Genomic DNA, 17214 nt, shown 5'->3' with positions numbered 1-17214 from the left:
TGATGTCACTTAAAGTGATATTCATTCGGAAGAAGATGTGGTTTGAAGAGAATGCTCCACGCCGGATGTCTTGAAGATGGAGCCGCTCTGTGTCGGAAGGATGAATATAGAAGATGCCGTCTGGATGAAGACTTCTGCCCGTCTGGAGGACCACTTCTGACCGACTGGAGGACCACTTCTGCCGGCTTCGTTGAGGACATCTTGCCGCTTGGATGAAGACTTCTCCTGGTAAGTGAATCTTTGGGGTTAGTGTTAGGATTTCTTTAAGGGTGTATTGGGTGGGTTTATTTTTAGATTAGAGTTTGGGCCTGCAAAAGAGCTAAATGCCCTTTTAAGGGCAATGCCCATCCAAATGACCTTTTCAGGGCAATGGGGAGCTTAGTTTTTTTTAGTTAGGATTTTATTTGGGGGGTTGGTTGTGTGGGTTGTGGGTTTTACTGTTGGGGGGATTGTGTGTATTTTTTTTTACAGGTAAAAGAGCTGATTACTTTGGGGCAATGCCCCGCAAAAGGCCCTTTTAAGGGCTATTGATAGTTTAGTTTAGGCTAGGTTTTTTTTTTTATTTTGGGGGGGTTATTTTGATAGGCTATTAGATTAGGTGTAATTAGTTTAAAGATCTGCAATTTGTTTTTTATTTTCTGTAATTTAGTAGGGGGTTTTGTGATTTAGCTAATTTAATTTATTTAATTTTATTTAATTTAGTTAATTTATTTAATTGTATTTAATTTAGTTAATTTATTTAATTGTAGTGTAGTGTTAGGTGTTAGTGTAACTTAGGTTAGGTTTTATTTTACAGGTCAATTTGTATTTATTTTAGCTAGGTAGCTATTAAATAGTTAATAACTATTTAGTAACTATTCTACCTAGTTAAAATAAATAAAAACTTGCCTGTAAAATAAAAATAAACCCTAAGCTAGCTACAATGTAACTATTAGTTATATTGTAGCTAGCTTACGGGTTATTTTATAGGTAAGTATTTCATTTTAAATAGGAATAATTTAGTTAATGATAGAAATTTTATTTAGATTTATTTTAATTATATTTCAAATAGGGGGTGTTAGGGTTATGGTTAGACTTAGGTTTAGGGGTTAATACATTTAATATAGTGTCTGCGACGTTGGGGGCCGCAGATTAGGAGTCAATAAGTGTAGGTAGGTTGCGGCGACATTGTGGCGGCAGATTAGGGGTTAATAAATATAATGTAGGTGTTGGCGATGTTAGGGGCAGCAGATTAGGGGTTAATAAATATAATGTAGGTGCCGGTGATGTCGGGGACGGCAGATTAGGGGTTAATAAGTATAATGTAGGTGGCGGCGATGTTAGGGGCGGCAGATTAGGGGTTAATAATATTTAACTAGTGTTTGAGAGGCAGGAGTGCGGCGGTTTAGGGGTTAATATGTTTATTCTAGTGGCGGCAATGTCTGGAGCGGCAGATTGGGGGTTCATAATTTTATTATAGTGTCTGCAATGCAGGAGGGCCTTGGTTTAGGGGCTAATAGGTAGTTTATGGGTGTTAGTGTACTTTTTAGCACTTTAGTTATGAGTTTTATGTTACGGCGTTGTACCATAAAACTCTTAACTACTGACTTGGAATCTTAGAGCAAGTTTTCTCTGTGAAAAAAATCACAAAAAGACAAAGGCGCCTCCTAGTGTAAAAAAAGTGTCTGTTTCAGACAGCAGTCTGAGAAACGCGTTGCTTGTTCTTTTAATATCTAGTGTCATGAGACACTGAGATTTTTATTTTATTAATAAAATTTGGTTTTATGTAAACCTCTTTGTGAGAGTCTGAGCTCTGTCAGTCTGGCAAGACATTGGAGAAACCAGTTTCCTTGCAGTGTCAGTGAGCTGGGACACTGTGAGATCCCAGTCTGTTTGATTTAGCACAATTGGGTGCTGCTCCACTTGTGAGTACCTTTTTGATTACCTATCAAATCTCTTTCACCAACTGTATTACACCAGGAGGCGCCTTTGTCTTTTTGTGATTTTTTTCACAGAGAAAACTTGCTCTTAGATCCTGATTTCCCTGACAAAGCAGCTGACTCCAGTCATCATCTGTGTTCCTGATCATTGATCATCCTGGTATTTGATCACATTCATCATTTGGGACTATACCCACCCCGATTGGGACATTTACCATCTATATAACATTGCAGAAGAAGACAGCATTTCCAGATAAGAACCTTTCAGGAATATCTTATTACTGTATTTGTTATTATTTGTGTTGTATCCTATGTTTCTCATAGTCCCATATTTATAAGAATTGTTTCTTTTTTGTTTACATTATTCCGTATAGTATATTTTATTATAGTTATTATATGTAATATCTTGTTCTCTTCTCTCTTAGCCTATTTACATAATAATCATATAAGGTCCTGTGCGCCCCCTAGTAGTAACACACCCTTAGTGTTACTGATTGTTTCTTTTGACTTGGAATCTTGGAGGTAGAGGGTGTACCGCTCACTTTTTGACCTCCCAGGATAGACTCATAATACCGGCGCTTTTTTTCCATAGAAAAAAGGGTTTGCGAAGTTTACATAAGTCGTTTTGCGGTAAGGCCAAAGAAGTGTGCGGTGCCCCTAAACCTGCAAGACTCGTAATAGCAGCGGTAGTGAAAAAGCAGCATAAGGACCTGTTAACGCTGCTTTTTCAGCTTACCGCAAAACTCGTAATCTAGCCGTCAGTATCTTTGTTTCTGCTTGTGATTCTCAGTTTTTTTGTTTTGTTTTTTTTTATAAATATTTTTATTTGAAAATGAAATTTACATTAGTAGTAGTACAACTACTAGACTGACAACATATGAACACAGAAAGATAATAAACATTACATATAAATGGACTACATCGCGTATGTGCCAATAACTGGTTCAGCTTCCATCACTAACCAGTGTCCAATACAATCGAGATTGCATTCGGAGGTCCTCCAGAGTTAGTACTAACATTAGTCTAAGTCCACATATTATGTTTCATAATAAGCAATAGATAACTGTAGATGGCACCTAGATGAATTCTCTACAGCACATCCATGGGTAACTGTCTACTTAAACATTTCAACATGGTAACCTTATTAGAAGAAACGGGTAAGCTCTCTCATAATTTCGAAAAATCAATCATAACACTTAAAGGTAAACATTTTGAGCGGACTATAATCAACTCTATAAACAAAAAATTATTGAAGTTAAAGTTTTTGTATTTGTGATTCACAGTTTTATTGCATGCTTATTCTGCTAATTCAATAAAACCCTTTCTACTATTTAAATGTCTATATTGTCTCCTAGTAATTGCACCGGATAGAAAATATGATCCGTCTTAATCAGAGAGCAAGTCGGAATCTTGAAAATACCTGTGTTATGCCTAGTACTTTCACTGTCCAAAGTCTGTAAAGTCACTACTGCACATTGATCCTCAAACCTGAGCTTTGTGGATGTGAATGATGGAGAGCTCAATGGAGTGTCAATTATTTGAGTATCATTTGTGTTGTTAAATTCAGGATCATTCACTTTTCTTAACAAAAATACCTCTTTAAAGTTAGAAGTCTTGTGTAACCCTTGTGTAACCCTTTGTCGATATAGTTTCTATATAGTGAATGTTAAAATGCTGGTAATGTAAGGGTACATTTTTTGTCCAAAAAAAACTTTTTTTTGTCCATAGCACTATGGGTTAATATGTATGCTATTTAAGACTGAGTGGGGAGGTAGTACCTTATACCTGACTTAGTGCCTTACAGCATGAAACGCGTAGGGTATCTATTGTAAGCCTGTATGGCCCTGTATGTTTCTACACGTCTCTATAATAAATTAAAATATTTTGTTCCTCAAACCGTGGATCCATATTTTGATTTATTCATCAGATATTTATTGGAGCTGGGGAAGCTCTTGGATTCACTACGTGCCTATACTGCCTTACTTCTCTCCATCTAGGACCTTTCAATTGGTCCTATGATCTACCTGAGTGAAGTGCCTTGCTTACGGAAGCTAAGCCGTTGGCGTCCTCCGCACATGTGGAGCTTGGGTCCACCTAGAGAGTGGAACAAACTGAGGATCCGTAATTGGGAGCACATATTGAACTGAGTCTCACCGGTACAAAGGTACAGCAAAGTTTTATATAAACTTCTATGGTGATGAGTTGTATAGCTGCTTCGAAGTAGCAGTGAAGGTTGTACTTGCTCTAAGTGGTGTTTGTTACACAGAAGATGTCTGAGTAGGACTAATACATCAAATTTAAGGATTATCTGCTAGAGGACACCTTAAAAACTCTGGATGATGAACTCACAGACTTTAAATTAAAGAAATATGAAAGTGACTGTATGGACTATGATCTAAATTTTGTGTATAATTGGAATACTGTGTCAAAGCAAAATAGGAAGCCACGTAGGAGGGGTAATAAAGGCAAGAGAAAGGTCACCTTCTCCAATATTGATACTAGTAATTAAGTTGACACCCCTAGAGCCTCTACCCCGTGGGAGAAATCACTGGGGATAATGAGGAGTCAGATATTGGCACTAAACCAAAAAAGGAGCTCTGCACAAATCCTTAAGGGGAAGGCTAAGCTTCCCAGGTATTGACTCAATGGTTCTACCCAATACATGAAATACACAGTCTGATGCACCATTGGTTTACACAAACGTTGAAGACTTCCCTCCCCCTGCAAGGTATCCAAGGAGAGGAATAAAGAAAAACAAAAATAGAGTTAGTTAACAGACATGCAGTCAATCACCTCACTAAAGATTTAAATAAAGTTTCACATTTGCAATCACAGAATGAACCAGCATTGAATAATGTTAATGTGGCCAATTTGTCTCCTATCAATTTAACTCACACAAAAATAGAGGTATTATCCTTGGGAATGGGTTTTGCACCTTCTAGTGATTTTAAACTATTTGACACGTTACTAGACATTACCAGGGATAGGCACGAGCCAAGGCTGTGGCGGACATTTTCTAAAGTAAAGACCTTTAGTGAAGGACACCAAGGTACATTTACAATTAAAACTATTATTTTATAGTGCTGAATTTTATTATACTGATGCAGATACCACTGATCCTATAACCAGCCCTCCTCTGGCTATACACATGTGCCAGTGTCACTACTGTGTCATTATATAGTGCTGGGTGTTATTATACTGATGCAGATACCACTGATCCTATAACCAGCCCTTGTCTGGCTATATGCATGTGCCAGTGTCACTACTGTGTCATTATATAGTGCTGGGTGTTATTATACTGATGCAGATACCACCGACCCTATAACCATCACTCCTCTGGCTATACCCATGTGCCAGTGTCACCACTGTGTCATTATAAAGCGCTGGGTGTTATTATACTGATGCAGATACCACTGACCCTATAACCATCACTCCTCTGGCTATACCCATGTGCCAGTGTCACCACTGTGTCATTATATAGTGCTGGGTGTTATTATACTGATGCAGATACCACTGACCCTATAACCATCACTCCTCTGGCTATACCCATGTGCCAGTGTCTCTACTGTGTCTTTGTATAGAGCTGGGTAATATTATACTGATGCAGATACCACTGATCCTATAACCAGCCCTTGTCTGGCTATATGCATGTGCCAGTGTCACTACTGTGTCATTATATAGTGCTGGGTGTTATTATACTGATGCAGATACCACTGATCCTATAACCAGCCCTCCTCTGGCTATACATGTGCCAGTGTCACTTCTGTGTCTTTGTATAGAGCTGGCTGTTATTATACAGATGCAGAAGATACACATCCAGTATTTAACTCAGGCTTTATTTATTCCATAACTTATCACCCAATATCACTAGCAGTCTCTTGACAAGCCACTAACTTTATTCACACTAAATATTTCCCCTTTCCTATTATTTAATCAGAAAGAAAAGAAATACTAAGGTTATGATTCACAACCTTACTATATCTTTTCTTTCTATTTAAATACTACTTATAATAAACCTCAGGTGCTGGTTAAAGTGCTTTACCTTTGCATATAAAGCTCCAGGGACACAGTGGCAGCTTGCTTCTTGAATCTTCCCTCTCTCTCTGGCTCACTCAGAGTAATTTTCTGGTACTAAGCGGCATCATGTGGGAGTGGCCACAACCCTGCGAAACGTGGCGCCGCGTGTGTTAAGGAGGAGTCAGGACCAGTATTCATCTGTCTTACTCCTCCCTCCCCACAGCAAAATGGGCGGCGGACACTGCAAGGGCCGGTCACGGACACCAGTGTCTGTGTACGGACACCTTGCCTATCCCTGGACATTACTAAGTTCCCAAGACTTCTAACTTTAAAGATGTATTTTTGTTTAAGAAAAGAGAATGATCCTTAATTTATCAACACAAATGACATTCAGATAACTGACACTCCAGAGAGCTCTCCGTCATTCACAATGCTCACGTTTGAGGATCAATGTGCACTAGTGACATTACAGACTTTGGACAGTGAAAGCACTAGGCATAACACAGACATTCTGAAGATTCCCACTTGCTCTCTGACTAAGATGGATAGTAGTTTCTATCCGGTGCAATTAAGAGGAGACTATGGAGCTAATTTATGAGAGTGCGAGCGGACATGATACAATGTAGCGTATCATGTCCGCCACACATCGATAAATGCCGACAGCAGAATCGCGGCCAATCGGTCGCTAGCAGGGGGTGTCAATCAGCCCGATCATATAGGATCGGGCGGATTGATGTCCGCAGCCTCAGAGCAGGTGGACAAGTTATGGAACAGTGGTCTTTATACAGCTGCTTCATAACTGATGTTTCCGGCGAGACTGAAGGCTTGATGCTCCATTCGGAGCTTGATAATTTGGCCCCTATATAGACACTTTCCACAAAATAGTAGAAAGGGTTTAATTGAATTAGCAGAATTAGCATGCAATAAAACTGAGAATCACAAGCAGAAACAAATACACTATAGTAATATGACCAAATCACAGTTAATTACCCTAAACAAACCTAAACAATAAGGAGTTAGTGATCTCAAAGTTGGATAAAGGGGGCTCTGTAGTAGTCCAGGATATACATTTGCATGTCATGGTGGGCAATAGACAGCTGGCAGATGAAGGTACATATAAAAGGATTACCTTTAATCCAACCATTAAAGGGGCAGTTTACTCAAAAATGTTCTCCCCTTTAATTTGTTCCCAATGATCCACTTTACCTGCTGGAGTGTATTAAATTGTTTACAAGTAGCTCCTTTACCCTTATATTGGCATTTTAAATAGTTGATTTAGCATGTGGTATCCCCACCTATTCTGAAAGTTTGTGGCTGCTGGTCCAAGCTATAGATACGCTTTGTAAACACAACCAGCAGAAGAAATGACACTCCCAGTGGTATATAACAGAGATAAGGTAATAAAATAAAAACAACAAACAAGAACAGATGCGCCACATGGCCCAATATTGTAGGTTCCAAAGAATGGTGAATTTTGCTATATAATTGCACTCACATGTGATGAAGCACCTCAATTGGTGCAAATGACACAGTCTGGGATCTATAACAGTCACCCAGCAGACCGACCTCCCGAATTGTTACAGGGTCTGTATGAGATAGAAAGCACAAAATAGCCTATATGGCCTAGTATTGTATGGCTAGAGTAATACCACACCAGATAATTATATAAAATTTGGACTCACATTTGATGAAGCATCTCCAATGATGCTATAGAGACAGGCTGGGATCAATTCAGTCACCCAACAGACTTATTACCATGGCATACAGCATACAATAGTCCTCTTGATGGTCTATAGGTCAGTCATATCCTCAGATAATAACCAATTCAAAGGCAGCAAGTGTTTTAGTAAAAGTTAAAATCACTTTAATAAAATATAAAAGAATTGCGACGCGTTTCTCAGTCTCAGACTGTTTCCTCAGGCATTATTATCAAGAGGACTATTGTATGCTGTATGCCATGGTAATAAGTCTGTTGGGTGACTGAATTGATCCCAGCCTGTCTCTATAGCATCATTGGAGATGCTTCATCAAATGTGAGTCCAAATTTTATATAATTATCTGGTGTGGTATTACTCTAGCCATACAATACTAGGCCATATAGGCTATTTTGTGCTTTCTATCTTATACAGACCCTGTAACAATTCGGGAGGTCGGTCTGCTGGGTGACTGTTATAGATCCCAGACTGTGTCATTTGCACCAATTGAGGTGCTTCATCACATGTGAGTGCAATTATATAGCAAAATTCACCATTCTTTGGAACCTACAATATTGGGCCATGTGGCGCATCTGTTCTTGTTTGTTGTTTTTAGATTGCTGTAATTGGATCCTGGCCTGGACCACCACAGATTGCTGCCTCTGTATTCTACTATCAAGATCCATATAAAAGGACATTATATAGTTATTACTATCACTTGATATCTATCTCCTCTGGGTGATATCTAACAGTCCTTTGACTATTATTGTGCCTATTCTACCTTATTATTGTAATATTTATTATTTTTATCTGTTATCATATATTTATTATTTATTAATTAATTATTATATTTTCTACCCACTGTACCTATAGGTGCATTATATGGTGATATATCATTTATCTATCTATATATATCCTATACCACTATATAGATATATCTGTCTATATAGAAAACAATTGAAACTAATTATATCTGTACAAATCATATAGTGTGCTCTCAAGGGCGCCCCCTATTCATCTTTTGTAAGGTAATAAAATGTTGATTTTCCATTGTTCTCTCCAAGTTCTGGGGATTGTTTTATGGACAGATATAAGATAAAGAAGCAGGTATATGTGCACAATGTGATACAGTAATGAGATCTTATTAAACCTACAGATATAAGATAAAGAAGGAGGTATATGTACACAGTTTGATAAAGTAATGAAATCTGATTATACCTATAGATATAAGATAAAGACACATGTATATGTACACAATGTGATACAGTAATGAGATCTGATTATACCTACAGATATAAGCTACAGACACATGTATATGTACACAATGTTATACAGTAATGAGATCTGATTATACCTACAGATATAAGATAAATACACATGTATATGTACACAATGTGATAAAGTAATGAGATCTGATTATACCTACAGATATAAGATAAAGACACATGTATATGTACACAAAGTGATAAAGTAATTAGATCTGATTATATCTACAGATATAAGATACAGACACATGTATATGTACACAATGTGATAAAGTAATGAGATCTGATTATACCTACAGATATAAGATAAACAAGCAGGTATATGTACACAATGTGATAAAGTAATGAGATCTGATTATACCTACAGATATAAGATAAAGAAATGTATATGTACACAATGTGATACAGTAATGAGATCTGATTATACCTACAGATATAAGATACAGACACATGTATATGTGCACAATGTGATAAAGTAATGAGATCTGATTATACCTACAGATATAAGATACAGACACATGTATATGTATACAATGTGATAAAGTAATGAGATCTGATTATACCTACAGATATAAGATAAAGACACATGTATATGTACACAATGTGATACAGTAATGAGATCTGATTATACCTACAGATATAAGATAGACACATGTATATGTACACAATGTGATAAAGTAATGAGATCTGATTATACCTATAGATATAAGATAAAGACACATGTATATGTACACAATGTGATACAGTAATGAGATCTGATTATACCTACATATATAAGCTACAGACACATGTATATGTACACAATGTTATACAGTAATGAAATCTGATTATACCTACAGATATAAGATAAATACACGTGTATATGTACACAATGTGATAAAGTAATGAGATCTGATTATACCTACAGATATAAGATAAAGACACATGTATATGTACACAAAGTGATAAAGTAATTAGATCTGATTATATCTACAGATATAAGATACAGACACATGTATATGTACACAATGTGATAAAGTAATGAGATCTGATTATACCTACAGATACAAGATAAAGAAGCAGGTATATGTGCACAATGTAATAATGTAATGAGATCTGATTATACCTACAGATATAAGATAAAGAAGCAGGTATATGTACACAATGTGATACAGTAATGAGATGTGATTATACCTACAGATATAAGATAAAGACACATGTATATGTACACAATGTGATAAAGTAATGAGATATGATTATATCTACAGATATAAGATAAAGAAGCATGTATATGTACACAATGTGATAAAGTAATGAGATGTGATTATACCTACAGATATAAGATAAAGACACATGTATATGTACACAATGTGATAAAGTAATGAGATCTGATTATATCTACAGATATAAGATAAAGAAGCATGTATATGTACACAATGTGATAAAGTAATGAGATCTGATTATACCTACAGATATAAGATAAAGACACATGTATATGTACACAATGTGATAAAGTAATGAGATATGATTATATCTACAGATATAAGATAAAGAAGCATGTATATGTACACAATGTGATAAAGTAATGAGATCTGATTATACCTACAGATATAAGATAAAGAAGCAGGTATATGTGCACAATGTGATACAGTAATGAGATCTGATTACAAGCTCAACACATTTTATTAGGTTGTGGCTTCAAAACACAAAATCAGAGCTTTAATATACACAAATAAGCCTTAAAAAGCTAATTTTCATACATGTTTTACTCTGCAGTTGGTAAAAAAAGCAATTGTAAACACATTAAGGGAAAAACTATTTTGCAGTATACTGTCCCTTTAAATTCAGGAATGAACTGGATAGTTTGTAACTGTAGCACAGCTTAATGGGTTAATAACTAAGAACACAGCTGACTGTCTAAAGCTATATACACCTCAAATAACTGTTTTTAGGCATCTCCCAAAAAGTCCATAAAAACCTTAGTCTCCTTCTGGGAGACCGATAATCTCAAGGATAGGCACTCCGGGTGAGAAATTGTGAGCCTATGTCGATTCAGTTTTACAACCAATAGTAAAGCGATCCCCTGGATACATTAGAGACACCAAACATTTGTTATCCCTACTAGATGGCTTTGATTTACACACTGACGACATCCTATTCACTATTGATGTATCATCTCTCGCTCTATTTGAGTATTCCACACAAAGAGGGAATTGAAGCGTTACCCATATAGTGATTATGGAGAACATAAAATGTTACTCCCGCTACATTGACGACCTGTTGTTAATATGGCGAGGGGACTGCAGTCTCATTCCAGAATTTGTTAACTATTTAAATATGAATAACATGAATCTGAAATTCACTTTTGAAGTTTCTGGAGAGAAAATTCCTTTCCTGGATGTACTGATTACCAAAGACATTAGAAAATATGCTTAAGAGAGATTTCTCAAGGAAGGGGACCAGAATTGAAACCTGGCTAAACCCCAAAAACGGTTTCTTTAAATGTGGCACATTACCATGTAAGAGCTGTGAGTATGTGTCTAGAGGAGATACGTTTTATTCTACAGTGACATGGCATAGTTATAGAGTATTTAGTCATTTAACATGCAATTCTAAGTATGTGGTTTATTTGATAACCTGCCAAGTTTGTTCAAAAAAGTACGTAGGTCGTATGATTCGCCCCCAAAGGATCGTATCAGCGAACACAACTCCATTGAAGCAGAGCCACCTAAAACACCAGTTGCCAGACATTTTGTAGGACACTTTGAGTGTGAAAATAAAACCTTAAGAAATATGTTCTCATTTCAGGCCACACAGGAAGTAACAGGTTGACTAAACTCAATAGAAAGGAAGCATATTGGATTTTTAAGTTGCAATCAGGGGTTCCTTTAGACATTAATGAAATTTGGGACCTAAAAGCCTATACTGGTATCTGAGGCGATGAGAGATGCCTTCTCTCATGATGGACAAGACCAGGATCACAAATGGTGTATGTAACAACAGATGAATTAAATACAGTTATAATAGACCATTTGCCATGCCAGAATCCAATCTGTGTCTAAACTAATTAGACATTCCCTATATCTCAGCTCACTAAATTGCTAAAGTGTACTATTCATTTAAATTTGAAGCTCTAAGCTCATATTGAAGTATTATCCTGCCTGTATACTTACCTTGTTTCCCCCTATTTAGGGGATTCAAGTAATGACTAATGTCTGGGTTCTCAGACATATATTTCATATGCATTAATGTGCTTCACTTACTTCACTATTACCTCAAATCCTTAACTCTATTCCTTAGTAGTTTTATTAAGCTTCCCTGTCCAGTCCTTTTACATGTGTATATACCGTCCTTCTTTTTGATATATTTCTTAGCCTATGTTAACCTATTATAGTGTAATATATTAATGTATCTTATCATGCACTCGGTTGAAGTTAGCGATATAACACAAATGTATCTTTATACCTTTTCAGATATGAGTATTATGATTGTTTACATTTCGTATGAATTTCACTGCTAGAGACATCAAGGAGACGCAGTACATGTAACCCTTTGTCGATATAGTTTCTATATAGTGAACGTTTTTAATGCTGGTATTAAGTGATGTACTGATGTGGTGAATGAAAATTTTTGGTAAAAAAAAATAAAAATATTTTTTTGTCCGTAGCATAATGGGTTAACATGTACGCTATTTAAGACTGAGTGGCGAGGTAGTACCTTATCCCTGACGAAATGCCTTACTGCATGAAACGCGTAGGATGTCTATTGTTAGCCTGTAATGCCCTGTATGTTTCTACACGTCTCTACAATAAATAACAATACTTTTTTCCCTCTAACTGTGGATCCATATTTTGATTTTATAACAATGTTTAGTAATCAGCTGATTATTTCACCTGTGCTTCAGTTTAGATATCCTCAAAATCTGGCCTGTTAGGGGGCTTGAGAACAGGTCCAATGCTCTATCTGAATCATGAAAGAAAAAATTGAGTTTAATATCCCCTTAAATAAGCCTTTGACCTCAGTAGGGCTAACAGCTATTTTTCAGCTTGTAAGATTGTCTCACAAAACCTAAAGCAAATACAAGATATTGCAACACTGCCCTTTTATTTGTAATTCCTTCAGGTAGAGCGTTTTTAGCAGTGCCAGGTGCTGCTATGTTAAACTCAGCCTTTAGAAGATACTGATTTACAGAAACCCCTATTATTTTCTAAGGGAAACAACTCACAGCTTATTTATATTCAGGCTAATGTTTCCTTAAAGTAGGCTGACCATATTGCCGCTTTAAAAAGGGACACATATGAAAAATACATATGTCAGGGCTGTTTTCAGGGCTGTTTAAAGAAATGGTTTTGTATAAGAACCCTCACATATGTATTTTTCATATGTGTTCCTTCTTAAAGCGGCAATATGGTTAGCCTACTTAAAGGGACATAAATACTGCAACCTGAAAATACTCTAATGTGTTAGACCATTGTCTTAGCATACCTATATTTAACACCTGTATGGTAGACAAGGAGTTTGTCTGTTCAGCAGCAATACGTGTTTATAGTGAATTGAGATTTCTCCAGTAAAATGATTAATGTTTGCTCTTGGCGATTCAACTAATATCAGCAACAGCTGCAAACAATTGGACTGAAATCTAGAAGATAAATGTCCCTCTTGAAGCCTTTAGAAGCACTACAAACTATGGTGAAAGGATCACAGAATTCTTATTATATTGTACATTGAGTGCACTCAAAATAATCCCTGATTAATTCTGTAACAAATGAATCCAAATGAAACAGTCACAGAAAATGCTCTTATGTGATTGGAGAGGGAACAGCAGCCTGCTCCAGTAATATGATACCATATGAGCTGGTGTCCAAACATGCTTGTTCTTTACAGTACCATATACACCCATATGTGCTCTGGTGTATTGTCACTGTACACTGTACTGTACCATATACACCCATATGTGCTCTGGTGTATTGTCACTGTACACTGTACTGTACCATATACACCCATATGTGCTCTGGTGTATTGTCACTGTACACTGTACTGTACCATATACACCCATATGTGCTCTGGTGTATTGTCACTGTACACAGTACTGTACCATATACACCCATATGTGCTCTGGTGTATTGTCACTGTACACTGTACTGTACCATATACACCCATATGTGCTCTGGTGTATTGTCACTGTACACTGTACTGTACCATATACACCCATATGTGCTCTGGGGTATTGTCACTGTACACTGTACTGTACCATATACACCCATATGTGCTCTGGTGTATTGTCACTGTACACTGTACTGTAGCATATACACCCATATGTGCTCTGGTGTATTGTCACTGTACACTGTACTGTACCATATACACCCATATGTGCTCTGGTGTATTGTCACTGTACACTGTACTGTACCATATACACCCATATGTGCTCTGGTGTATTGTCACTGTACACCGTACTGTACCATATACACCCATATGTGCTCTGGTGTATTGTCACTGTACACCGTACTGTACCATATACACCCATATGTGCTCTGGTGTATTGTCACTGTACACTGTACTGTACCATATACACCCATATGTGCTCTGGTGTATTGTCACTGTACACTGTACTGTACCATATACACCCATATGTGCTCTGGTGTATTGTCACTGTACACTGTACTGTACCATATACACCCATATGTGCTCTGGTGTATTGTCACTGTACACTGTACTGTACTATATACACCAATATGTGCTCTGGTGTATTGTCACTGTACACTGTACTGTACTATATACACCCATATGTACTCTGGTGTATTGTCACTGTACACTGTACTGTCCCATATACACCCATATGTGATCTGGGGTATTGTCACTGTACACTGTACTGTGCCATATACACCCATATGTGCTCTGGGGTATTGTCACTGTACACTGTACTGTACCATATACACCCATATGTGCTCTGGTGTATTGTCACTGTACACTGTACTGTACCCTATACACCCATATGTGTTATGGTGTATTGTCACTGTACACTGTACTGTACCATATACACCCATATGTGCTCTGGTGTATTGTCACTGTACACTGTACTGTACCATATACACCCATATGTGCTCTGGTGTATTGTCACTGTACACTGTACTGTACCATATACACCCATATGTGCTCTGGTGTATTGTCACTGTACACTGTACTGTACCATATACACCCATATGTGCTCTGGTGTATTGTCACTGTACACAGTACTGTACTATATACACCCATGTGTGCTCTGGTGTATTGTCACTGTACTGTACCATATACACCCATATGTGCTCTGGTTTATTGTCACTGTACACTGTACTGTACCATATACACCCATATGTGCTCTGGCGTATTGTCACTGTACACTGTACTGTACCATATACACCCATATGTGCTCTGGTGTATTGTCACTGTACACTGTACTGTACCATATACACCCATATGTGCTCTGGTGTATTGTCACTGTACACTGTACTGTACCATATACACCCATATGTGCTCTGGGGTATTGTCACTGTACACTGTACTGTACCATATACACCCATATGTGCTCTGGGGTATTGTCACTGTACACTGTACTGTACCATATACACCCATATGTGCTCTGGTGTATTGTCACTGTACACTGTACTGTACCATATACACCCATATGTGCTCTGGTTTATTGTCACTGTACACTGTACTGTACCATATACACCCATATGTGCTCTGGTGTATTGTCACTGTACACTGTACTGTACCATATACACCCATATGTGCTCTGGTTTATTGTCACTGTACACTGTACTGTACCATATACACCCATATGTGCTCTGGGGTATTGTCACTGTACACTGTACTGTACCATATACACCCATATGTGCTCTGGTGTATTGTCACTGTACACTGTACTGTACTATATACACCCATATGTGCTCTGGGGTATTGTCACTGTACACTGTACTGTACACAGGGGGAGTTCTAGTACTGATAATTTAGGAAGCAAACACTCACCCTGCAAAGCTCAAAGCCTGCATATATTAACCCTGGGGCCAGGCGGCTGATGGATAAGATATGGTTGTTCAGTGGGTGTAAGTCAAGTCAGAAAGATTCATTTTTGTGTCTGTGTTTTTATAACATATAACCATATAATATAGAAACACATGTCCAAAAAGTGATTTAAAGCCTTGGTTGCCCTCAACACAGATATATAAATGACTTCAGTAACATGCAGCAATGTTTAACTCTTTCTTTCACAAATATAAAGGGCAATCAAGGTGATAAATCACTGCTGCAGATTACATGCAATAGTGAGATAAACCCTTGATTTCCAGAACAACCTCACAGAAGTGACATAAGGTCTGTCTGCACCTTTCAGTATGAAATTAAATTACAGTTGCAAAGCACAGTCAAAGTGTGGGTTTACACATGGTACCCCTTTCTTATCAGCATTACAGGTGAGAGATGGAGAGAGAAAAAGAAGAAGACTAAAATGTATTACAAGGCGAATACTCCGATCGGTTGCAGACTCGCTCATTTCAGCCTGCAACTTATATTTATGAAGAAGCAGTTTAAAAGGTTGCTTCGTAAACCCTCTCTGGCAAACTGTAAATGGCAGATGAAAATCACCCCGGGCCCGGGGTGATAGACAAGCCCTACACTGGTTGTGTGAGGGTAGATGGGCAGTATTGCACAAGTGTTCCTTCATGCAATGATAAATATTGGGAAAATATTTGCCCCACAACTTGCAATAAGATTCAGACAGGTTCACAACATGTGAATCCTGTCCTCTCGCAAATTGATGAATCTTGCACTTAAGTCTGACTTTCCTGCAGATATTAAGCAGCTGGGCAGAAGTGACATGCAATAGTGAAAAGACACATCACCCAATGGGGAGAGGTGTCACTGATACCCCAGCTGCCCACTTCTTGCAAGGAGTAGGCCGAGGCATTTTTCAAGGCCACTAATTTGGAATCTGGATGTATTGATCCCTAACATATATCACTGTGTAAATTTCCCAGATATATATTAGCTGTTTTACAAACCAAAAGCATTTCTCACCTGTAGTAAAGTCCAAATTAAACTTTCATGATTCAGATAAGGCATGCCATTTTAAACAACTTTAGAATTTATTTTTATCATCAAATTTGCTTTGTTTCCTTGGTATTCTTAGTTGAAAGCTAAGGTAGGCTCATATGCTAATTTCTAAGCCCTTGAAGTATGCCTCTTATCTGAATCCATTTAATAGTTTTTCACAGCTAGAGGGCGTTAGTTCATATTGAAAACATTGTGCTCACGCACATGGAGTTATTTATGAGTCAGAACTAATTGGCTAAAATCCAAGTCTGT

This window comes from Bombina bombina, unplaced genomic scaffold (genome assembly GCF_027579735.1).
Source record: "Bombina bombina isolate aBomBom1 unplaced genomic scaffold, aBomBom1.pri scaffold_944, whole genome shotgun sequence".
Classification (NCBI taxonomy): domain Eukaryota; kingdom Metazoa; phylum Chordata; class Amphibia; order Anura; family Bombinatoridae; genus Bombina; species Bombina bombina.
Note: the sequence above shows the minus strand (reverse complement) of the source record.